Below are 25,840 nucleotides of genomic sequence, written 5' to 3' on the forward strand. Positions count from 1 at the left end.
CAAAAAGAAGATCCTTACAAGGAATGAATAATAAACTGAAAATCTTTCCCTCTATTCATTATTTCCTATTATTCTATATATAGCTTGCTTTGAATAGATCTGTTTGGTGTTTCTCCTATTAGATCATAAACTCCATGACAGCAGGGGCAGGCTTTTGCCTCCTTTGGTACCTCCTGCTTAGCACAGTGCCTGGCACATAGTAGATCTTAATAAATGTTGTTTAATTGATTGAATAAAACAAATCAGATGACCTGGTTTGATGTCACACTCTGCTACTTTATTTAGTTAGTTTTATTTGCACCTACAATTTCCTTAGTGAATTCCCCACAGAGAAGCATATCAAGTACATAAATCTAATATGTGTCTGAAGCAGAACTTGAACTTAAACCTTCCTAATTCTAAGGGAAATCTTGTAGCCACTTTTCCATGCTTCTTTTCACAGTATAACCTGAGCTTCAGTTTACTCATCAATAAAATGGGAATAATAGCACTTTAGTACCACAAAATTCTACTATCACATTTTTGTAATATTCAAATTCATAATTATCTAGAGATCATTTAGTTAATATTCTTCATCTTATAAATAACACACCTAAGATCTAAAAATGTAAAATAAATTATTCAATGTCACCAGCACCTGAGCCAAAAATCAAACCAGGAGACCTGACTATGTCTATTATATCTCACTATCTTTTTCTTTGGATTTTCAAAGAATAATTCACTTATTTTTCTTTGTCCCGAAACATGGCTAAGGGTGTCACATGTCTCCTATCTGGTAGATTATTCAGATGGACTTCAAAATGAAGGAAGGTCATATTTTTATGAAGCCTTTTAAAGGCAAAGGACCATCTTTATTCCCTTAGTACCTTAATAAATGTCTGTAGCTTGAGTGATTGATTGATTGATAAACTAACATTAATAAAAATAACAGACTACTTTTGACACATTTCTGAATGACAGGTAATTTTCAGAAAGAATGTCTACTGAGCAGCATGAGCAGTTTTCCAAGAGACCTAGTATGGATTAGTCATTCATTCCCCTCTGCTAGAATGGTATCTTCAGACTTTTGAGAAGACTTATTTCCATTCTATTTCTTTAATAATAAGTCATTTTAATAAGTATTTATTAAGTATCTACTATGTTTTAGTTATTAGGCTAAACACTGAGGATTAAAAAATAGTCAGAAAACAATTCCTGAGGGGCAGCTAGGTGGCGCAGTGGATAGAGCACCAGCCTTGAATTCAGGAGGAGCCGAGTTCAAATCTGGTCTCAGACACTTAACACTTCCTATCTGTGTGACCCTGGGCAAGTCACTTAACCCCAGCTTCAGGAGAAAAAAAAAAAATTCCTGTCCTTAAAGATCTTATAACCTAAGGAGAGACAACAAGCAAACAAATATGGAAGGATGTTCCATTTCTCTTCTTGCACAATACAATAATGATATACAATTATACTAATACTATTAATAGTATACTATTAATACAATATTAATATGCAATTAATGTATCTAATATGCAACTAAAATAACCCTTTGTAAATGTTGAGGTCAGAACTAATTCCCACAATATAGCTATATTACATCATGCTTTTTCTCGAAGACATTTTTCAGGTTTTGTAGAATATGATTTGACCTGAGCTATGTCCAAATCTGAGTCAGAGTGAAGTGTGTTAACACAGGTTTTTCTGTGCTAAGACTTAAAGGATCTATTTCAGGATTTCAGGAAAATGGCCAAAGATCTTTAAGAAAATTATTCAATTTCTCAAAAGAAATACAGTGTACTTTATTGGAATGAAGCTTTTCTGTGAAATAAGACCCAGTTTTTTAACCACCAAAGATGTTATGTGGCTTCAAGTCCTGGAACAAAACTATCTTAAAAGATCTGAAGATGAGTGATAGCTAAAGGACAATGGGAAGGGACATGGGGGGGGGGGGGCAGGAGAAGGTGAGACTTTATGAAGGAATTACATAAAAGAAGTGGAATCATTAGAAAGGATGTCATTAGAAAAACATGAGTGGAAAAGAAGCCAGTCATTATGAGAAGAGTAAGTTCTGACTGATTAGCAACACACCTATTCCACTGTTGGGCTTACAGTATTACAATATTGAAATAAAGAAAGGCTATGAACAAATTGAATAAACCCCTTGGAAAGGATTTATAGGACATGAACAAGAGTCATGTAAGATGGACAAATGTGCACTCTGTACATTGTAGAAAAGAGAAGAGGCACTAATGAAATCTCAGGTAAATTGAAGCATTGGACTGTTTCAGGATTAAACAAAATGATTCCCCATTCAAATTCAGACCCTCAGAGTGAAGGATAATTCCTGATAAAATCTAGCAACTTCAATCTTTAAAGAAATATAAATATATCACAGTACAAAACATTGGAGTACAATTGGGATATAAAGATAAGGCAGAACTAAAGTTGGCCTCAAGCTTTCAAAATAATTGCCTTGCTTGGCTGTATTTTTATAGAATACTATTATGGTTATCTTTGAATAGATAACTTCAAATCTGTAAGATCACAAGTGAATGTAATAATCAGTTTTTAATTAAAAACAAACATTTATCTTTCTTTTTTTAATTTTCCTTTACATGGGGTACTTAGGTTTTGTTTTGTTTTGTTGTTATTTAAGTATACTGTTACTAAAAGGAAACATTTAAAGAAAACCTTCTTTTGTAGCATGATAATAATCACCTTTTGAAATGTCATAATAAAAACCTTACAGAGAAATGATAGTAGCCTATATTGCCAAAGAATAAATCCAGAAGCATAAAATGAAATAACTTTGTGTTTTCTTTTTAATGAATGTTAACTATGGGTTAGTGACTGTTAAAAATGTTAAAAACAAACAAAAACAAAAACCCATTATCAAAACCACATTCAGGGAGCTTCACAACTAAGTAGTTTTCTAAAAGGATAAATTACAAATGAAATTTTGGAAATAACACTTCTTACAATGATTATTTCCTTTATGAAAAATAAGTGGATAGATTCATTAATAAAATACAATATAGTCCATTTATAGTTGTGGTATAATGGGGGAAAGCACTGATTTTTAATTATAAGCTCATATATGAATCTTCCTAGTACCTTCTATGAACTTGGACAGGTCAATTAAAATCTCTTTAAAGTTTCTCATTTATACCATATAGATTATGCCTACAGTGCCTACCTCAGAGGGATGTTATAAGCTAAGATATTTTGCACATCTCAAACTGTTTAAGGCACCACATAAATGTTAGCTGTTACCCCTTCTGGTGCTGCTGGATTAATTTAAATTTGGACACAGTGATTTATTTTCTAGATAACCATGGATAAAGATAAGGTTTGGATACTTCAGAGAGTGAAGAGAACTGGGTTGACATCTTATATGGCCTCAAACAACCTTCCTGAGCAGCAGTTTCTCTCTCTCTCTCTCTCTCTCTCTCTCTCTCTCTCTCTCTCTCTCTCTCTCTCTCTCTCTCTCTCTCTCTCTCTCTCTCTCTTCTCCTACACACACATACACACACACCAGACCATTGGATTAATAAGCACTTAAGCACTATAAACACTTAGAATCCTATCATTTGCTCTAATCTATGTATTGGTGCAGGTCAAAAACTAATAATCTCCTTAGTGTTCAGTTTCTGCAGAAAAAGAAATTAAATAGAGAACTGAAACAATTATCTGGATTAGTATAAAACCACAATAAAAAAAAGTTAATTTCTATCATCAAGATTGATCAGAGAATTGTTCAGGCAAATTTATTAAGCACTTTCTATATGCTAGGCACTGTACTAGAAACATGGGATATAACAAACATGAAATTCTTCCTACTCTTCAGTGACTTACATTCTCCTATATTCTGAAGATAATTTCTATTGATAACACTGCCTCTAGTTATCCTATACAATCTACATAATCTTAGAGGCAACTTGGACTTCACTGTCTCTTTGAAAGCTCTTGTTAGCTCTGATTGTCTCCAATCTATCTCCTCCTCTCCATTCACATAGCCATCACGCTATATTAGGCCCTTCTCCTTTTGTCTATTATAAAATCTTCTTGATTTGTCTCCCCATTTTAAATCTCTCCTTTCTCTAATCCACCTTTTACACAATGTCAATATATGCTTAAAGTGTAGATCTAAACCCTGTCATTCTCCTGTCTAATCATTCCCTATTACCTTTAAAAATCAAATATAAGCTTTGCTTTTTTACATCAAAGTCCTTCAAAATCTGAAAACCACACTATCCTTCCAAGATTAGTTTACATTATTTGCCTTCTTACACTTTATGGTTACCTAAACTAGATTTGTTTCTATTCCTTATACACCATATTACATAGATCAGTTGAAATGTCACTCCCACATGTGCCCTTTCCTGATCATATCAGATTCTAGGATGCTCCCCTCCAAATTACCTTATATTTATTTTGTTTGTATTTATAATATGTAATACATAGTATAATGTATTTATAGATTATATAATAAATATATGGTATATTTTATATAATATCTTTATATTTGATATATGTATTAGAATTATTCTATATAAGAATATATTGTATATAGAACATACCATGTACTATGTACAAAATGTTCATATGTGTTCACCAGTCTGACACATAGTACTTAATTAATAAATGCTTTTTGATTGGTTGATGAAAGAGAGGATAACTGTTAGAATTATATCCTGTACCAGGCAAGAAAGGAATGAGAATAAAGGCATAGGAAGAAAAATTAACCTTAGCAATAAATAAGAATAACTTTTCCTCTGTGATTGGATGAGAGAATATATAATAATTCTGCTTATTTTTGAGGAGTAAAATTGAGGGACTGGTATCTTTTTGGATCCATACAATTTTCACTGAATTAACTGAATTTTTCATAGTGAATTCATTTTCAAAAGGGAGGTAATTGGGAATTTGTTCAGAGAAAAATGGACATATGAAGAAAGATGCCATCTGCACCTAGAGAAAGAACTGATTAATAGAAGTAAATATAGAATGATTTGACACACATATGCATATTTGTGTCTAATGGTAACCATCTCAAGGAAGGGGAGGATAGAAAAAAAGGAAGGAAAAGAAATTTACATGATAACAGTATTTTACTTAGGAGGAATAGCAAGTTGTACATAATAGATTTGTATACTTTAAAGCCTAATTTCATGTAAAATATGAAATTTTAAAAGATAACACCTTATAGAAATATTTTCTGAAGAAAATAGAAATATATCACATTGTAATATAAATTAAATTATTCTTTTTTTATTCTAAATTTACTTAGTACCCAAAATTTTAAAATACATTTAATTGATATTTTGATATTTTAATGAACCTGTGATCTCAGTGATGTGAACATTACCTCTACTGGTGCATATCACTACACATACATTTTTTGTCTTCTCACGCAATTTTTGTCCTTCCATAAATTCTTCATGTCCTTCCATAAACCCTTCAGAGAAGATGTATTCAGAATGCTGGAGGCTTTCCTCTAGACCTTTTGCTATTTTAATGATACCAGTATAACACTTGAATTGTTGCCCTAAACTTTCCCTACACGATTCATCTATCTCTCATACATATCCTCCATGATGCCTTTTGGCCACTCTTTGGGTACAGCCTGCCAATAGACTTATCATGAATGTTTAATTGAAACCTGGGTCCATAATGGGTCAATACACCAAAGATAAATCCAAAAGCCTATATAACTGTGCTTTATAGAAACGATGGGATAATTTTAGTTATTACTTCATCAAAATAGCTTCCAAATATGCCTTCTCCAAACATTGAAGAGAAAATTTCAAAAAGAAAAAAAAAACAAAATTTAAATGAACATACCATGAATAACAAATTATATAACATTTTAACCCTTCTAAGTATAAGGAAGTGTATAAACCCCATACTTTATTTTAATCTTGATATTTTAATTCATTGACTTATTTACTCATAGGTCTTAAACTAAATGCTAAAAAGTCTTTGAACTAGAACAAAAATGATATTACATTAATATAGGCAGATAGACCAAGGAAACTTGACTATATTCCAAGAGTTATCTATAAATTATTAAGCAAGTTGGGAAGAAATAAATTTCAGAAATTGAACTAAGCCATGTAGTTCTAGATTAAAGAATTATCTAGAGTGAGGGGAGAAATCTTAGCTTTGGCCTTAGGTGTCCCTTCCCTTCATCTAAAGGAGGATCCAGAGGATTTTATACTTCTTATATTCCTACATGTGTTTTAGCCAACATCCTCAGAATAAATGATAGCAATGCAATGTATTCATCAGGAGTCAAGGATAGAGGAAAGTAGATTCATAACACTTAAAAAAACCTTGAACATCCCATGAATGGGATTTCCAATAACTAAGAGATGAGTTACTCTTTTGCTACATACAGTTTCTAAGCTTGAACCCACTTTACTCTGTATTCTTTGTGCTTGTGAGAAAAGAGTGCCAAAAAAAATCTTTGGGCGATGTTTTGTATTAACTGTTCTTATTATACTGTCTTAGTAAACATATCTTTCTAAAAGCTATTTAAAACTGTTTGGCTAGATTAATTTCCAAAGCTAATCAGGAGATAGTTAAGCTGAAAACATTAAATAAAGTTACACAATTAGATCTCAAGGATGCCCCTAAAATATTGAGGAAGGGGATGTATTCAAATTTGAGGGATCTGAGTCAGCAGAGAGCATTCATTTTGGATATGGATACTAAAAAGTTGGCCTATACCTCACTTCCATTTGTTGTTGTTTTTGTTGTTAATGGTGATGATAATGGTTCAGATGTAATATTTTACACAGCTCAGTTTTGGAGAAAATTACTTGCTTTCTTTTGTCAGTGATATCTCCTTTCACATAAGTCATTGCCTCTTCCAGAAATCATGACCAACGGAATTTCCCAATAAAAAATGAAAGATAAGGGATGATCTCAATTCCCTATGCTACATATATTCTACTTTTGCCATGTCATCAGAGCTTCAATTCCGAAAAGACTCTAGCTATCATACTGTCCAGAATGATTATTTCATCAAACATAAGCTGGAGACCCTTGCTGATACCACTCTTTCATTATCTATCAATCATGACAAGTCAGTTTAGGAACTGAATAGTGTCTTTATATTTTTTGAAGGAAAAAGGAACTATCCATTCATAACAGCATGATATTTCCTTGTTGTCATTCCTCACTTTAATATTCCTTTCAAAATATCATTTCCATTTTAACAATGAACTCCATGAAAAGCAGGGGTGGAGACTAAATAATTCCTCCATTCTTCACAAATATAAATTTTTTCTTCTTCCCTCTATTTGATAGTATTTCTTCAACCATTTGGGTCACATCTTCTCTTTTAAAGTTTGACAACTATTTAAATATCTGTTTGTAGTTGTGGCAGCCAAATTTCACAAGGTTATATAACCCTTACAAGGGCAGTATAATCAACAGTATAACTTTGTACCAGTGCATAAATCTTGTAATGCACTAATTCAGTGTCAACCCCAGAGCTGGAGCAGAGAGAAATAATGTTAAATATAAAAAATCTACCACACCTTTCACCTACCATACTAAAGATGCCCAGATGTCAAGTTCCTCAGAACCTTTTCTTCCATAGCTCACTGCTGAGACTTAGTTGAGAAAGAATTCAATTCTCACTTTGTGAAGCAATATATGTGAGAATGCTTTTATGTGTAAAGATATATGTAAGAATACTTGAATGTGCAATATGTCACCTCCAGCTTCCCACTAAAAGTTGCAAGACCACCATGGACTGGTTCTGTTTCATGTATGTACATGAACAGAAAAACTCTGAAAGGAGTCCTGAGTCCTAACCTTATAGATAGGATAAAGCTTAGAAGAAAGGAAAAGATAAATCCCTCCAGAAATCAAGATTGAGCATAGGATAAAGATTCTAGAAAGAAATATGTAATTGTCCACTGGGATAGTTTAACTTTGGTCCCAAAATATATCCAAGGCAGAATGGAAAGAATCATTTTCAGAAATCAATTGGATTGCCCATAAAATAATTGTGTTTTTATTATTTTATTCATAATAAGTTATATATAGGTATGAGATATTATTATTAATTTTATTGTTAATCACTTTAAGAAGAATTTATTTCTTGGAAATGTTTGTTTCAAGTGAGTAAACAGACGTTTTACTCTGTTACATCAACTTCGTTTGCCAAAGCTTGTCACAAAGTCCTCTGATTGACAATTATAGCCTTTCAAATTTGAATCTGACTTACCTTTCCAGTTTTATTGTACAGTACTACCCTCCATGTAAACTATTATACATTACTATACAAAAAAAAAAAGATTGCTCTCTTTACTGTTCCTCATCTGTGATAAATCAAAAGTCATTAATATTTCTTCATGTAGGCTCATCCCCTTAACTGGAATATACTTTCTCATCAACCCAACTCTTTGAATTTTTAGTTTCCTTCAAAACTCAGTGCCATTTTCTATATAACCCTTTCTTGATCTCATTGCTACTACCTCTCCTCATTATACTGAATTTACTGTCTTTATATTTATTTATTTAAATGTGTATGTATGTGTGTGCATTACATCCCCATAAAGAAGATAAGCTACTTGAAGAATCTTATTTTTTGTCTTTGTAGCTCCAGAACCCAGATCAGTACCTTAAGAAAACAAGACATTTAGCAAATATTCATGGATTAATTGATAAAATTTCCTCCTATTAATCTGTTTCCCTCTTATAACTGTTAGGGAGCAATATGATATTGGAGAAAGAGTTCTGGATTTGACCTCAAAGGACCTGAGATCAAATCTCAGTTCTGTCACTTACTGACTTGACCAAATCCTTAATTCTTCTAGTCCTTGGTTTTCTCATTTATCAAATGAGGAGCTATATTAATTGGTCAGTAAGGTCTCTTCCCAACCACATATCTCTGGGTCTATATGTTGGAATAGGAAGGGCAGCTCATCTCTCTTCTGGACATAGGATCTATAATTAGTACAAACCCAGAAATAAATCAGGAAATCATTAATTGACTTATCTCTACCAAACTGCTACATTATACCTTTAGGAAAAACAGTGATTTCTATCACAAGCATTCATTTTAAAGAAATTGCCAACAACTCTGTCTAAGCACAGTAGTAAGAAATACCAAATGTTATCTCAAACTGACTCCTATACCTTAAAAGGGAAACTGACTCAGTCTTTCAACAGCCAATTTGATCTTCATGATTTAAAATCCCTTCCATAAGCAGAACTATGTAATCCCTGCCACTAATGTAGGCCAAAATCTTTCCACTAAGGTTAAGTAAAACAAACAAACAAACAAACAAAACCAAATACTCTCTTTGCTTTACACATACTTGATTAAAAGTGATCAAAATGTTAAGGACCACGTGGAAATTCCCTCCACCAACCAACTGACTTGATAATTGAATACATTGTAGAAGGTTTTTCAGAGGCTCAGAAATATTAAATGACTTGCTTAAGATCACATGACTAGTAAACATCTGAGGCTTTGAGTAATCATTAAAATAACTTGTACTGATACTCTTCTCACACAGACTACTAATTGATTTTGGTTCCATAATCTCACTGATATTCTTGGCTTCCAAAATTTAGAAAACAGATATGTAAGGATTTGTGGATTCTACTGTTTTCCTTTTGATGGTGGTTAAACCTGGAAAGATTCTTCCTGAATTCTTTCTTGATTTGTTGAATTACTTAATTATCATAAGATCCATAAGGGAGAAAGAATTTTTAAAAGATAAACTTATTTATATAGAGAGTGCCATGTAATACAACTGGGAATCATGGCAAATTAAAATAGTTGGAGGGACAACTCACAAAGGATAATTCCATTTAAGGTATAATTTTACAATAAAGGGGTGATAGGATGTTTAGATAAATATCCTAGAGTTCTTTTATTGACTGAGTACAAGTGGGGAAAAAATTCATGGATTGACTTAACATGATAGTTAGGGCACTGGACTTGGAGTGAGGAAGACTTGGATTCAAATTCTATTCCTGACTCTAATCAAAAGATATTGGGCAACTCACATAACCTCTCCATGCCTCAGTTATCTCATGTATAAAATGAGGGGAATTAAAATGGATGGCCTCAAAGACCACTTCTAGCTCCAAATCTGTGATCCTTTGTGGGGAAAAAATAGACAAAACAATAAAGGTACTATTTAAGTAAAGGCAACATACCTAATAATTTAGTCAATCAAATGCTTTTATTTACTTCAATCAATATATATACTGTTAGTTACTTTGCTCAATTTATTTAATCATTTAATTACTGAGTAGAAAAGGAAAAAAAAAAAAAACATTCTGATTCCCACTCCACACAATGAAAATTACCTAAATCCCTTGAGATATTTGATAGGGAATACTCAATCAATATTTCATTCAAATGTCCCAAAATAATTTTGCCACTTCCAGGACTGAAAAAAACAAAAAAACAACAAAAGAAATTTAGATCGGAAGTTTGAAGAAAAAGGGTACAGAAATTAATCTAGGCAGATCTCTTCCTCTAATGTGAGCTACTAGCAGCATGTGGGAGCCAGATTTCACATGGTCTTGGCTCTGGTGAAGCTGTAACTAATCCTCTTGATTCCAGAAATCTAGAGGTTCAGAGTATGGTTTCTTCTTGCATTTCAGTTCATTGGTGATGTGAGCCTTCCTGGTTCTTCTTAGCCTGGACTTAAACTTGGTCTCCATTGTTCATGATTTTAAAAACACTTTGCATATACTATCTTAATTTAATTTAATTTAATTTAATTTAATTTAATTTAATTTAATTATTTAATCCTCAAGACATCTCCATGAGATATGTAATATAGGTTGTATTTATCTCCATTGAAAAGATATGTAAAATATTGGACTACTTGTCATCTAGGAGAGAGGGTAGGTGGGGGAAGGGGAGACAATTGGAACACAAGGTTTTGCAGGGATTAATGTTGGAGAATTATCCATCCACATATTTTGAAAAACAAAAAGCTTTAATAAAAAAAGAAAAAGAAAATATGTGTAAATTTAAGTTTAGACAAAAAGTGACCTCCTCAAAGTCCCATAGACAGTAATTGGAACTTTCTTTTTTTTTATTTTCCTGATGGCTTTTTTCCCCTTAGAAATGAATTCCTTCCAAATAGAATTGTAATATAGAGCATGAATACTCAGTACTGTGAAGAAAATGGAGATTTGGTTGTATATACAGAATTTTTAAAGACAATGAGAAGCAAGTTTATATTCTTCCTGACTTTCTGGCTACTTCATTATTTGACCTACCATATCTATACTTATGTCCTATTCCTCCAAAATAGTCAATCAACTAATATTTATTAATGCAGTATTTAATGTGCAGGCAGTATTTAATGAAACCAATTTCTCATTTTCTCCATCCCTCAGCCAATTCGTATTTATTGAATAGAGATTTATATAAAAAACAGAAAGTAGGCTATTATTGCTGAATCAAATGGCTTGTAAAAGTGAGTAGAATGTAAGAAATTTGGAAAAGTAGTAGGGGAATAGAATTGTGAAAAGCTTTAAATGCTAAACAAAAATCATATATTCAGTCTTGGAGGTAATAGGCAACCACTGAGGTGGAAAATGTCATGGTTAGCCTTGCACTTTAGAAAAATCACTGGCAGCTGAGTGGAGGATATAGTGAAGTGAGAAGGGACTTGAGGCAGGGAGGACAATTAGAAGACTATTACAGTTGTCCATACAAGAAAGTTCATAACTAGATGTCATCCGTAACTTTTTACTCTCTTCTCCTTTATGTTCCATAGTTTCTAGCCATATTGTAAAGTTGTTTAATTCATGTCCAACTCTTCATGACCTCATTTGAGTATTCTTGGCAGGGATAATGAAGTGGCTTGCCATTTCCTTTTCCAGCTTATTTTACAGATGAGGAAACTGTGGTTAGCTTACTCTCCTAGAAACACACAATTAGTAAGTGTCTGAGGCCAGATTTGAACTCAGAAAGAAGATCCTTCTTGATTCCAGACCCAGAATTCTATCTACTCTGTCACCTAAATGCCCTCTATATAGTATCTCTCCTATATGCCCCTTTCTCTCCTCTAATAAAGTTACATTCATCTAGACCCCCATAATCTCATGCCTTCTGTTTGTCTTCCCTGCCTCATCTCTCCCCACTGTAGTCTGTCCTCCATTCAGGTATGATATTGATCTTCCTAAAGCACAAGTTTGAACATGTCACTCCTTTAATCGACTCCAGTATTTCTCTATTTCTTCTATAATCAAATATTATGACTCTAATACTCTGTCTTCTAAAACTCTCTATGACCTGGGTTCTTCCTATCTTTCCATTCTTCTAACATCTTACTCCTATAAGGTCTTACATCCAGCAATACTAACCTCATTGCTCTTCCTCAGTTAAGACATTCCATCTCCCAACACCATTTTCACTTGCTGTCCCCTAGCACTGAAACTCTCCTTCCTCATATACACCTGTTAATTTCCTTGAATTCCTTTAAATCTCAACTAAAATCTGATTTGCCTTAATGGTAGCACCTTCCCTCTATTGATCAGTTCCAATTTTTGGTTGATTGTGTATGAAAATTTGTATGTTGTTTCTCCCACTAGACTGTAAGATCCTTGGGAGCAAGAACTATCTTAAATATTTCTTCATATCACCAGTGTTTAGCATTGTGTCTGGAACATACTAAGTACTTAATATATGTTTGTTGACTGAATTAGAGTGGTAGGTATGCTAGCAGAGAGGATCTATTAAAAGAAATAAATTATTTGGTAACCAATTAAACATGTAGAATGAACAAGAGAGAAGAATACAATATAACATAAAGGTTGTGAACCTGAGTGACAGGAAGAAAGATGACACCTTTGTCAGTATTATGGAGGTTCTAAAGAGCAGAGAGACTGAAAGATAATAAGTCCTATTTAAGGCATATTGAAATTGAGACATCTATGTTATCTCCAGTTCACCAAATATAGTTGGCAATACAAGACTAGAGCTCAAGAGAGTGATTAGGGGTGTATATATAGGTTTATGAACTTTTTCAGAGAGATTAAAATTAATTTGAGAGATAAGATTAAGTGGAGAGAAAAAAAAAGGAGTCTTTTGTAAAGCCCTGGGAAATACTCTCAATTATTAAGCATTATTAAGCATGGATTTGGATGAAAATCCAGCAAAAGTTACTGGGGAACATTCAGATACATAAGAGGAGAACCAAGAGAAAATAGTCATAAAAAGTCACAAGGGAGGGGCAGCTGGTGTCACAGTGGATAGAACACCAGCCCTGAAGTGAGGAGGACCTGAGTTCAAATGTGATCTCAGACACTTAACACTTCCTAGCTGTGTGACCCTGGGCAAGTCACTTAACCCCAATTGCCTCAGCAAAAAAAAAAAAAAAAAAAAAAAAGTCAGGAGATGGAAGCAAGAGTTTCAAAAATAGAAGATAGAAGGACATCAAGATTGGGAAGCAAGAACAGGATGATGACCTTGAATAAAAAAGAGAGATGGAAAAACTAGAGATCAGAATGAAAAGAAGAATAGATTTAGAAAGAAGGAAATATAGGGAAGGATAGATAAAATATGATCAGATAGGTGAAATTTAGAGTTCTTGGATGATGACTACTTGAAGATGATGAAAATACCAGAGCTATCATTATCCTTGTGTGAAGCTGATGTAGATTAAAAGAATATTATGAGTAGTAGGAGGAGTAGATTAAGAAGGTAGGAAGTTAGGATGTTTATAGGGACATCAACATGTTTTTAATAGTGCCCTAGAAAGAAAGAAGTATTTATTAAGCACCTACAATATTATCTAATTTGAACCTCACAACTTTGAGAGATAGATACTATTAATTTCCCTATTCTAAAGTTGAGGAAACTGGGGCAGTAAATGGTTAAGTGACTTGTCCAAAATCACACAGCTAGTAAGTATTTGAGCTTGAATTTGAACTCAGGTCTTCCTGACTGCAGGTCCAACATCCTATCTGTTATGCCATAATGCTATTGAGGGAGGGAAGGAAGATGCATCCAAATTTGAATACAGACACATACCATGAAGATATTTTAGACAAAAATGAAGGCATGAATATGTGGCAGACATAAAGACATTGATGGAAGCAATGGAAAAACAATGAATGGGCACTCAGATGATATTCAAATGGAGCTGGTAAGGGAGAATATCAGTCGACAATTGAGATTTTTAATTTTTTTTTAATTTTTAAAAATAAAAAATTATTTTAATCATTAAGTCAACAAGCAATTATGAAGTATCTACTAAGTGCTAGAAGCTGCTTCTACAAAGATGAAATGAACCTTACCCTCAGAGAGCTTACATTCTATCAGGAGCAACATAGTCATTATAAAAAAGAATATAACTGAGAGTGAGAGCTGATCTGTAATACATTATAAGGAAGGGTTAGGAATCCTCTTGATAGTAAGAAAAGAATTCACTCCATACTGGATTTATTAGAAGTTATGTGGGGACCTAAAATAAAAAAGGCATCTTAAGCTTATTAAAGACAAGCCTTGTTCCCTGACATTTCTGTATCCCAAAAATTCTTTACAATACCTTGGATGGATTAGGAATTCAATAAATGTGCACCATTGATTTTGAATATATTTCTATGCTTATAAACTAAGCCCTAGAAGATGTAAGATTATGAACTTAGCTGACTCGGAATATGATGAAGACTCAAAGAATATAATGACACTGCTGCTCTCACAGAGACATGAAGTACCCTTATAAAGTTCCACCCACTGCTTCCCACCAGTTCTAGTCAGCCGCCTCCTTCTTCATTTCATCTCTTTTGTCTTATTTAGATGCTGTCTAAATAAAAATCTTGAGCTGTCTCCTGTCTATTCTATACCTCACCTAGTACATACTGCATCTCCAGTAAACATCAACAAATAATGATGATAGTACTGGAGCTCAAACAAAAAGGAATACAAATCCACAGCTTGCAAAGATAACATAAATATAGTTCTATTTTCAATAACTGCATAAATCATGATTTAAAGGGAAGATAAGTTCGAAGGATATGCCCTCTCCTTATAGAATATAGCACACCAAAGAGGGAGAGGCAAAACAGAGAGAAAGGTTAAAAAAAAAAAAAAAAAAACTCGATAGCATGATTGATGTTGTATTATGTTTAACATTATGCTATGTTGACAGGAGAAAGAAATATATGCTGTGTCTATTTCCCAGGAATAGAATAGGGAATGAGGAGCCTTATCTAGAAGTAGAAAGGGAAGGCAACAAAGGAGAGGGAGTATATGATTAGCCACATGCTTGTCACTTTGAAGGATGCTCAGGCTTCTTCTGTACTCAGAGGCAGAACTAAGCCAGCAGCCTGTAGCTTTCAAACTCCAAGTAACTTGAGCTGTTTTCTCTAAATTCCAAAGCTAGAGATTATCCCTCCCTTTCTGAAAACCCCCTACACACACACATATACATAAACATACATACACGCAGACACACACACACACACACACACACACACACACACACACACACACACACACTTTTCTTTAAGCTCCTCTTCTTTTTTGCTTCCTTTGTATTTGTCCCCTGCAGATTTCTCAGTGCTTTCCTTGAGGCTTCTTAGAGAGCAACTTTAATTCCATGGACCTAGTAATTAGGATCACAAAGAGGGAATAAGAATTTAGTTGGGTAAAAATTGCCCTAAGAGAATAATCAAAACTCCTCTGGAAAAAAGAGATTGTTTACCAGGTAAGGAGATGACCAAAGTAACCCAAGAGATTATCTAATCCAATTCCTTTATTTTCCAGAAGCAAATAACAGCCTGTCATAATGGACAGTGATCTGGCCTTGGTTAAGTACTCTGATAAATGCTAACTGTGTAGTTTTGGACAATTCACTCAATCTATTATTGATGCCTTCAAGCAACTCACTAGGACTATTATTAATTGAAAGGAAGGTGCATTGGTAGAGATGGTTTCCATATTATAACCCACACCTACTACAAAAAGAAAAAAAAAAGACATCCATGTGAGTTACTAAAGTAAGAAAGCTAGGATTTGAAAACAAGTCTTAGGGGGAGAGGATTTTGGGAAGATAGCAGAGCAGCTCAGAAAACTTTTGGCTTTCCAAATTTCCTGCACAGAAAAAAAAAATAGATTATTGTCTCAGGGAATGAAGAGCAGTGGAAATAAACAAAAGTCAGGTTAAAGCAAATGTTCTCCTAAGGCAACCTAAGAAGACACCAGGTAAGACCTGATCACCAGAGACAGAGATTTCACTTGGTGAAGAATAGACCGGGTTAACTCTTCAGAATCAACAAACCACAAGCATTGGGGCAACTAGGCAGTAAGAAATAGGAGAAGAAAATAAAGGAGGGATTCTTGGAGAGGTGGAAAGGTTAAGAGTAAAAGGGCAATGAAGCAGGTAGAAGCGAAGTAGAGAGAAGAAGAATAGGAAGAGAGTGAAAAGGATAATAAGGAAAAATAGGAAGGAGGAAAATATATAAGTAATTATAGTTTAGAATGTGAATTGTATGAATTCACCTATAAAATGGAAACAGTCGATTAAAATTTTGAACCCAACAATATATTGCTTTCAAGGAAATGTTATAAAAATAAGAGATATACACAAACAAAGAATGAATATCAGGACTAAAAGTTATTATGTAAAAAAAATGGGTTAGTAAACATGATTTTAAAGTTAAAGCTAAAAAAAATTTAATCAAAAGAAAAAAAGAAACTACACTATGTCAGTATTAATCAATATGATCAATATTGCTTTATACTACTTAAAATAACTGCACAATATAAGTTTGGAATATTGCTGTGGTATAGGAAACGATGAGCCAATGTATTGAGAAAAATATGGAAGACTTGGATTTGTGAAGGAAGATGTTATCCACCTTTAGAAAAACAGAGGACAATTGGAAATATAGTCATATATATATGAATATGTGTATATAATTATAATGTGTACATCTATGTACATGTAAATATATATGTAGGTCTATATATATATTATGTACATTTATGTATGTGTATATGTGTATATACTCATTCAATTGGAGATTTCTGGAGGAAAGAGGAAGAGGGAGGAGGAAAAAATAAACTAAAAAGTGCACAGCAGAAATCAAAAGAAAATCTACAAGGAAGCAAAGAAAAGAGGGACTGCACTGAACACAATTTATTATATAGGCTTTCTTGAAATGGAAATTTTTTTGCTTTATATTTTGAATTGTTTCTTATGTTCTGCTGTGCATGTGGGAATGCTTTTATTTTATTTTCTTACTTTGTGTTTAAGTTAAAAAAAAAAAAAGAAAGAAACCAAGTCTTCATCACTATGACTGACATGTTTTCTGCCACACCAATTTTTCCCTTAAGAGATCTGCACCTTAGAAAAGCATCATGATTTAGAACTGAAAAGGAAATTATGGGTCATCCAGTCCAACCATCTTCTTCAATTGAACAAAGTGAAAGCCAGAGAGGCTGTAACTTATCCAAGGTAGCATAGGTGGTATATGGCAGACCTTGGACATAAATCTCAAAGAGATTATAACCATTTCCCAAAACATCAGACATAAGAAGTATCTCAGAGAATTTTATGACTTCTAGAGGAAGCAAGAGGACAGATTAGAAAATTGATGAGAATAATCATTGTAAGGTTAGCACTGATCGACAACACACATGCAGTTATAGTTTTAAATCTGAGAAACTGGATACAAACCATGTATAAATGGCTTCAAAGTTTACTAAAGATATAATGTATTTATCTCAGTTTTGAAGGCAGCATTTATGGCATTCTGGATTCAATTTTTTTTTAACATAGGACTTTAGGACTAATCTATTTATTTAGCACTATACCAATCGGATTCCCAAAAAACTATTTTAATGACCTATAAAAAATGACAACAAAGTTCATATAGAAAAACAAAAGGTCAAGAATTTCAAGGGAATTAATGAAAAAAAAAATCAAATGAAGGTGGACTAGCTATATCAGACCTAAAATTATATTATAAAGCAGAGGTTACCAAAACCATTTGGTATTTGCTAAGAAATAGACTAGTTGATGAATGGAATAGGTAGGTTCAAAGAATAAAACAGTCAATAACTTTAATAATCTAGTGTCTGACAAACCCAAAGATCCCGGCTTTGGGGATAAGAATTCATTGTTTGACAAAAATTGCTGGGTAAATTGTAAATTAGTATGACAGAAACTAGGTATTGACCCACACTTAACACTGTACACCAAGATAAGGTCAAAATGGGTTCATGACTTAGGCATAAAGAATGAGATTATAAATAAATTAGAAGAACATAGGATAGTTTACCTCTCAGACCTGTGAAAGAGAAAGGAATTTATACCAAAGAAGAACCAGAGATCATTATTGATCACAAAATAGAAAATTTTGATTATATCAAATTGAAAAGTTTTTGTACAAACAAAACTAATGCAGACAAGATTAGAAGGGAAGCAATAAAGTGGGAAAACAGTTTTACAGTCAAAGATTCTGATAAAGACCTCATTTCTAAAATATATAGAGAATTGACTCTAATTTATAAGAAATCAAGCCATTCTCCAATTGATAAAAGGTTAAAGGATATGAACAGACAATTCTCAGACGAAGAAATTGAAACTATTTCTAGCCATATGAAAAGATGCTCCAAGTCATTATTAGAGAAATGGAAATTAAGACAACTCTGAGATACTACTACACACCTGACAGGGAAAAATAATGCGGAACGTTGGAGGGGATGTGGGAAAACTGGAACACTGATACATTGTTGGTGGAATTGTGAATACAACCAGCCATTCTGGAGAATGTTATCAACCTGTGCATACCCTTTGATCCAGTAGTGTTACTAATGAGCTTATATCCCAAAGAGATTTTAAAGAAGGGAAAAGGAGATATATGTGCAAGAATATTTGTGGCAGCCCTCTTTGTAGTGGCCAGAAACTGGAAACTGAGTGGATGCCCATCAACTGGAGAATGGCTGAATAAATTGTGGTATATGAATATTATGGAATGTTATTGTTCTGTAAGAAATGACCAGCAGGATGAATACAGAGAGGCTTGGAGAGACTTACATGAACTGATGCTGAGTGAAATGAGCAGGACCAGGAGATCATTATATACTTCAACAACAATACTATATGATGATCAATTCTGATGGATGTGTCCCTCTTCGACAGTGAGATGAATCAAATCAGTTCCAATAGAACAGTAATGAATCAGCTACACCCAGCAAAAGAAATCTGGGAGATGACTATGAACCACTACATAGAATTCCCAATCCCTCTATTTTTGTCCACCTGCATTTTTTATTTCCTTCACAGGCTAATTGTGCACTATTTCAAAGTCTGATTCATTTTGTACAGCAAAATAACTGTATGGACATGTATACATATATTGTATTTAAATTATACTTCAACATATTTAACATGTGTTGGTCAACCTGCCAACTGGGAGAAGGGGTGGGGGGAAGGAGGGGAAAAGTTTGAACAAAAGGTTTTGCAATTGTCAATGCTGACAATTATCAATGCATATATCTGGTAAATAAAAAGTTATAATAAAAAATAGGACTTTAGAATTTCAATACTAATGTCAATGTTTAAGATTTAAAGCCTGGCAGAGTACCCTGGAAAAGAGTTCTGATTTCCTCAACAAGCAAGTAAAAATACCACAGAACAATGGGAAAGAACACCAATTCTGAAGTCAGATGGCCTATGTTCAAATCCCACTTTTGATGCTTACTGGTGTTCTTGAACAAGTCTTTTAAACCTTTGGGTCTTAACTTCCTGATGTGAAAAAGGAAGTGGTTAGATGAAATGACCTCTAAGGTCCATTTTGATTTTCATCTTTAAACATGTGATATTTTAAGGCTGATTTTTTTTTACTTTATCTTAAATGATAGTGCTGAAACATCCAGAATATTAGATCACTATGGCCAAAAATTTAATCAATTAATGGCAAAGCCTTCTTGGGTGAGATTTTCCATACTAGCTATGAAGTCTTTGGAAGTGGACGTACTGTACTGAGAGGCTTTCCAACTTGGTTAGACTCTGCCAGATCTTCCATTGGCATAATCTTGAGAACTCAGAATCAGTTCTATCCAAAAGAAGGTACAAATGTAGGATTACAATATCAACAACAAAATATCAATGATAATGTCGTAAGTATTAATAACAATCATATAGTTGTCATTATTAAAAAGAGGCAATGTGACACCATGCATAGGGCTTTGGCTTCAGCTTCAAGAAGACCTGGATTCAAATCCTACATCTGATACAAACTAGCTACATGAGCCTGGACAATTTATTTAACCTCTCTGAGATGATTCTCCAAGTCTCTAAATTGGTACTAGTACAGAATTCTTCATCAGGAGAAGCCTCCAATCAAATCATTGATCTAGTGAAACAACAACAATAAAACCCAACAAAAACTCATATTGAAAAAGCACTTTCAAGTTTGCAGAACTTACAGAAGAGCTTATTTTGTACAGGGTTTCCCCAACGGTTAGGGTAATTTAAATTTTAATAGGTTAAATGTTTATAAAGCATTTTTAAGTTCATTATCCCACTTGGTCATCCCGACAACCCTATATGGTAGGACATATTGGTATTATTATCCTCGTTTTACATATCAGAAAATTGAGACAAAGATATTAACAGATGAATCTAAGGTCATGCAATGGGAACAATCAAATCTTCTGGGTTAGCACAGGACCCTGCTAACTATACAAGCTGATCAATCAATAAACACATATTAAGTGTTTGCTAGGTACCAGGCTCTTGCTATAGGATTGGACAATCAACATATCACACTATTCAATTTGACAAGACAACTTTCTCTTAAGGAAAGTGAGTAGGTGACAACATACAATCTGTGTTATTTTCTTCCCAATAGAGCTATTTAATTGCATTTCCTAAGGTTTTATTTTGTTTTGTTTTACTGAGCTGGAAAATCAAGACAACACAAAAGGCTATTGCTATATGGAAAAGAAGTAAAATGAATCCATCTAGCTGCCTTAATTTTCTTTTTGTTTTTTTGCCCAGCACAGTCTTTTAGTACCCAATATTCCTAAGATATCTGGCACAGTGCCTTACATATAGTAGATACATAAAACATGTTTGTTGAGAGAAAAAAATGACTTCTCACCATCTTTTTAAAAAATTTTTTTCTATTTTAAAAATGGATGACTTCTGGAGGTTTTTCACTAGTTATTTTCTAATATGCTTCTTTTCTGACCCTCAGCAAATCTTTATTTGTAACAAAGAAAAAGACTAAAAAATAAAAAATAAAAAACAACCACAGCAGATGTTCTCCTAAGACAACTTAAGAAGACACCACGGAAGACCTGATCACCAGAGACAGAGATTTTACTTGGTGAAGAATAGACCAGGTTAATTCTTCAGAATCAACAAATGACAAGCATTGGGGCCACTAGGAAGTAAGAAGTAGGAGAAGAAAATAAAGGAGGGATTCTTGGAGGGGTAGATAGGTTAAGAAGCAGGTAGAAGAACAATATATATCACAGTCTACACCCATAGACCCCCACCTCTTGATTTAAATAAAGGAAGTGTGATTCATTCTCTGGAAAGAGAGTGATCATTATCATTAAAAATCCGGATTTGGCTACTTTTTAAGTACTGTTTAAATGCACATTATTGTAGTCATAGTATATATTGTTCATTACACTGCTTTCATTACCCCCCCCCATATAAATCTTACTATGCCTTAGAATTACTCATATTTGTTGTTTATGTTATAATAATATTCCAGCAATTCACCCACCAGCATTTGTTCAGTCATTTGCCAACCAATAGGCACTCATTTTGTTCCTGTTACAACAAAAATCCTGTTATGAATTAATTTACTTAAATGCTAGCTATAATCACATATTAGACATTTGTTTTTTTGTTTTTTTTCTTGAACTCCTTGAAGTATATGCCCCATGGGAAATCTCTGGGTCAAATAATATGAAGAGTTTAGTTATTTTTCTTACATGATTTCATATTCTATCCAGAATGTTTGGAGGAGTTCACAACTCCAACAATAATGTGTTAACATAGTTTCCTTTCCACTATCTCACTATTTATATCTGTTCTTTTTTGTTTTTGATAATTTGTTCTCATCATTGATCTTTCAGTGCTAATGTTAGTTATCAAACAGTATAGTTTTTATATATAAGTTTATAGGACTCTTTAAAAAAACATAGGTTTTGATTTATCATTGAACACCACTTTTTTCTGCTTACTATATTTTTCAACTGCCAAAGCAATGAGCAGACATGTTCATTAGATACTTCTAAGAATGACTCTCAGACACCATCATTCTTGACTATTAACATCAAACATATTAGCAAATTTCAATAATGTTGCTCTTGTATTCATTATTTTAGTTTTCTTATACTGAAATCTGAAAGCATTATGAGTTAATGGAGACAAAAGGCCAGAACCCAGGGATGCAGCGCCAAAAATAGATAATTCAACATTCCCAGTCAACACAATGAGTATCTATAAACAAAGGAAAATGTGAACACATTTGGCTTCCAAAGGGCAAACTATGATTCTGTTGCAAAGAGATAGAACAGAAAAAAAGGGCAGGTACTGGTGTGGAGAAAAATAATAGTCATCAACTTATGAATAATATTTATTTAACTAGAGTTCAATCATCAGTAAAGGAAATAATGCAATATCTCACACTCTTTTCTCTGCACTTCAACAAGAAAATCTCCTCTGTATGAATCCCAAAGATATAAAATATGACCAGTTTGCCTTCACAGATGGCTCTTAAACCAGCTTAAAAATATTTTTTCACTTTGAAGTATAGATTAGAGGAACAAAAGAATTTGATGTTCATTATTTTCCCCTTCTGGAATCCTAAAACAAACAAACAAACCAAAAATCTAAAATCTAAGGACAATTACCTAAGGCTCTTATTTATTTTCTCTCCATCTAAAACATTATTTTCCTAATTTCTCCATTTATTTTCTATATTACTAGTCTCCAAAGCATGGACCTCTGGCAAGAACACAAAGGGAGGAGTGAACAAGGAAGATGACTTGTCTCCAACAGTCAAACCTGCTGTTTATTCACAATAACACAACGTTTCCCTACTTCTGCGCCAGGTATTGCCCAGTTAGGATGATAATAACTTAATATCACCTTGGGCATACAACCCAACAGCTGTGCAGGTGCTATTAAGAAAATTCTCATATTCTATTGCATATTGACTCTTTCCCTCCACCCCCCACCACATTACTTTGTAGCTGCCACATCATCCTGTAGAACAATGTTTTTTTGTGAAACAAAACACTTATTTCCTTTTGGGTGGGTCTCAGAATAAGCAGGCATGGATAAGTTGGAATCTGCATTGCAATTATCATTATATAATTTTCCCCAAAAATACACCCCCTTTCTGAAATTTCCCATTTCTATCCAAGTACCACTGTTTTCTTAATCATTTAGGTAAAGTGTCCTTGGTGTGTGTCCTTCCTTCCTTCCTTCCTTCCTTCCTTCCTTCCTTCCTTCCTTCCTTCCTTCCTTCCTTCCTTCCTTCCTTCCTTCCTTCCTTCCTTCCTTCCTTCCACACTTCCTTCCTTCCTTCCTTCCACCCTTCTTTCTTTCCATATTTTCTTCCACACTTCTTTCCTTCCTTCCTTCCAGTCCTCATTTTCCCTTTCCTTAACCCCATCCAAACAGTTGTCAAATCTTGATATTTTCTTTCCATTGACCTTTTATATCTGTCCTCTTATTTCCCTTACACATTTACCATTATAGTGGCCGCACAGCATTGATCTCTCTGTCTTCACCCTTTTTCCCTTTTCAATCCATCCTTCCCATATCTACTAAAATGGTTTTCCTAAAGCATAGGTTTGACCATATTACTCCCTACTCAATAAATTCCAGTAATTCCCTGTCATTTTGGGGAATTAAACAAAAAGTCTTCTATTTGCCATTCACAGTTTTTTCATATTCGTCCCCAATCTACCTTGTCAGTCTTGGTACAGCATTAATGCCCTTCAGAGACTTCACAGTCCAGATAAAGCAGACCTCTTGTCTTTCTTCACACTTGTGCAGAAACATATCCAAAATATCCAAACATAAAAATGAAATTAAGTTTGATATATTTTGTTATTCAGAGTCACGTAAAAAAGGAAGGAAGGAAATAAAAAGAAATAAAAGGAAGGAAGGAAGGAAGGAAGGAAGGAAGGAAGGAAGGAAGGAAGGAAGGAAGGAAGGAAGGAGAGAGGGAGGGAGGGAGGAAAGGAAGGAAGGAGGGAGGAAGGAAGGAAGAGAGGAAGGGAGGAAGAAAGGAAGTGAGAAAGAGATGAAGGAAAGAAGGAAGATAAGGAGAAAGGAAGGGAGGGAAGAAGGGAGGAAGGAAGAAAGGGAAGAAGGGAGAAAAGAAGAGAGTAAGGGAAGAACAGAGAGGGGAGTAAGAAGGAAGAAGGGAGGGAGGGAGAAAAAAGGGAATGGATTTATTGGATTGAAAACTTTCTGTTCAGTTAAAATTAGAAATAAGTCCAGATAGCAGCTGGATAGTGTGATAGAACACTGACACCAAAGTCAGGAGAACCTGAGTTCAAATCTGTTCTCAAACACTTACTAGCTTTACTACCCTGGACAAGTCACTTAACCCCAATTGTCCCCACTCCAAAAATAATGAAATCAGAAATAATTCATTTTTGCTCTTTGTCTTTTCAGTGCTTGTAGATATCTATGCACAGTCAATAAACATTTATTAAGCACCTACTCTATACCAGATACTGTACTAAACACAGAGAAATCAGATTGCTGTTGAAAAGCAACCTTATTTACTGTATGTTATAACCTATTCCTTGATTTGTTTTATTATGTGTCTATAAAAAATTTAAAATTCACCTGTTTGTTTAGCTACATTGGTTAAATAGTTCAATAATCAAGTAGTACCAATTATTTTCAAGTCTACCCAATTCCCCTCCAAGGACAGAAAATTTTTAAGAAATTGAAACATATACTCTATCATTTGGCTCTCATAAAAATGTTATCAAAATATTTTAATGAGAATATAAAAGGATTTTCACACTATAAAATTTGTTGAATTTTAAACTTTTTCATCCTTTTCTTTTTGATATATTATTGGTATATGTTTCATAATATAAAATGTATTAACATATGTAATTTATGATGAAGGAAGAAAGGAAGGAATGAAAAAAGGGAGGGAGGGAGAAGAGATGGAGGGAAGGAGAGAAGAAAGAAGGGAGGGAGGGGAAACAACAGGGAAGGAAGGAAAGACAAAGGAAGTATGTATATGTATACATATACACATGTATTATACACATAAGTAAGTGATATATGTATATTTTTTCCTGATAGTAGTGCATGATCAAAAAATTTTGGAGACCACTCATTTATATCGTTCATTTCACACTTAGCCTATGCTGTATTGGATATTTAATTTTTGTGTATATTTTGGGTCTCCAAAATTAATTATAAATGTCCTTAGAGTAGGGACTATATCAATCAATTTCCATCTCCTAAAAACTGAGTTTTTATCTATGTAGATATTAGCCAAGGGATTCTTCAATTTGGAACTATGCCCACAGGACTACAATATTGTATGTATCCTTTGATCTAGCAATACCACTTCTAAGTCTGTATCCCAAAGAGTTCAAAGACCTCATATTTATAGCGGATCATTTTGTGGTGGCAAAAAATTGGAAATTTAGGGGATGTGCATGAATTGGGGAAGAGCTAAATAAGTTATGGTAAAGGATTATAATGAATGCTGTTGGGATACAAGAAATGATAGCAGAATGGTTTCAGAGAAAACTAGAAAGATACATGAACTGATCCAGAGTTAAGTAAGCAGAACCAGGACAACTTTGTATATAGCAATGACAATATAACAGTGATCA

The sequence above is a fragment of the Sminthopsis crassicaudata genome, chromosome 4, assembly GCF_048593235.1.
Source record: "Sminthopsis crassicaudata isolate SCR6 chromosome 4, ASM4859323v1, whole genome shotgun sequence".
NCBI classification, from domain to species: Eukaryota; Metazoa; Chordata; class Mammalia; order Dasyuromorphia; family Dasyuridae; genus Sminthopsis; species Sminthopsis crassicaudata.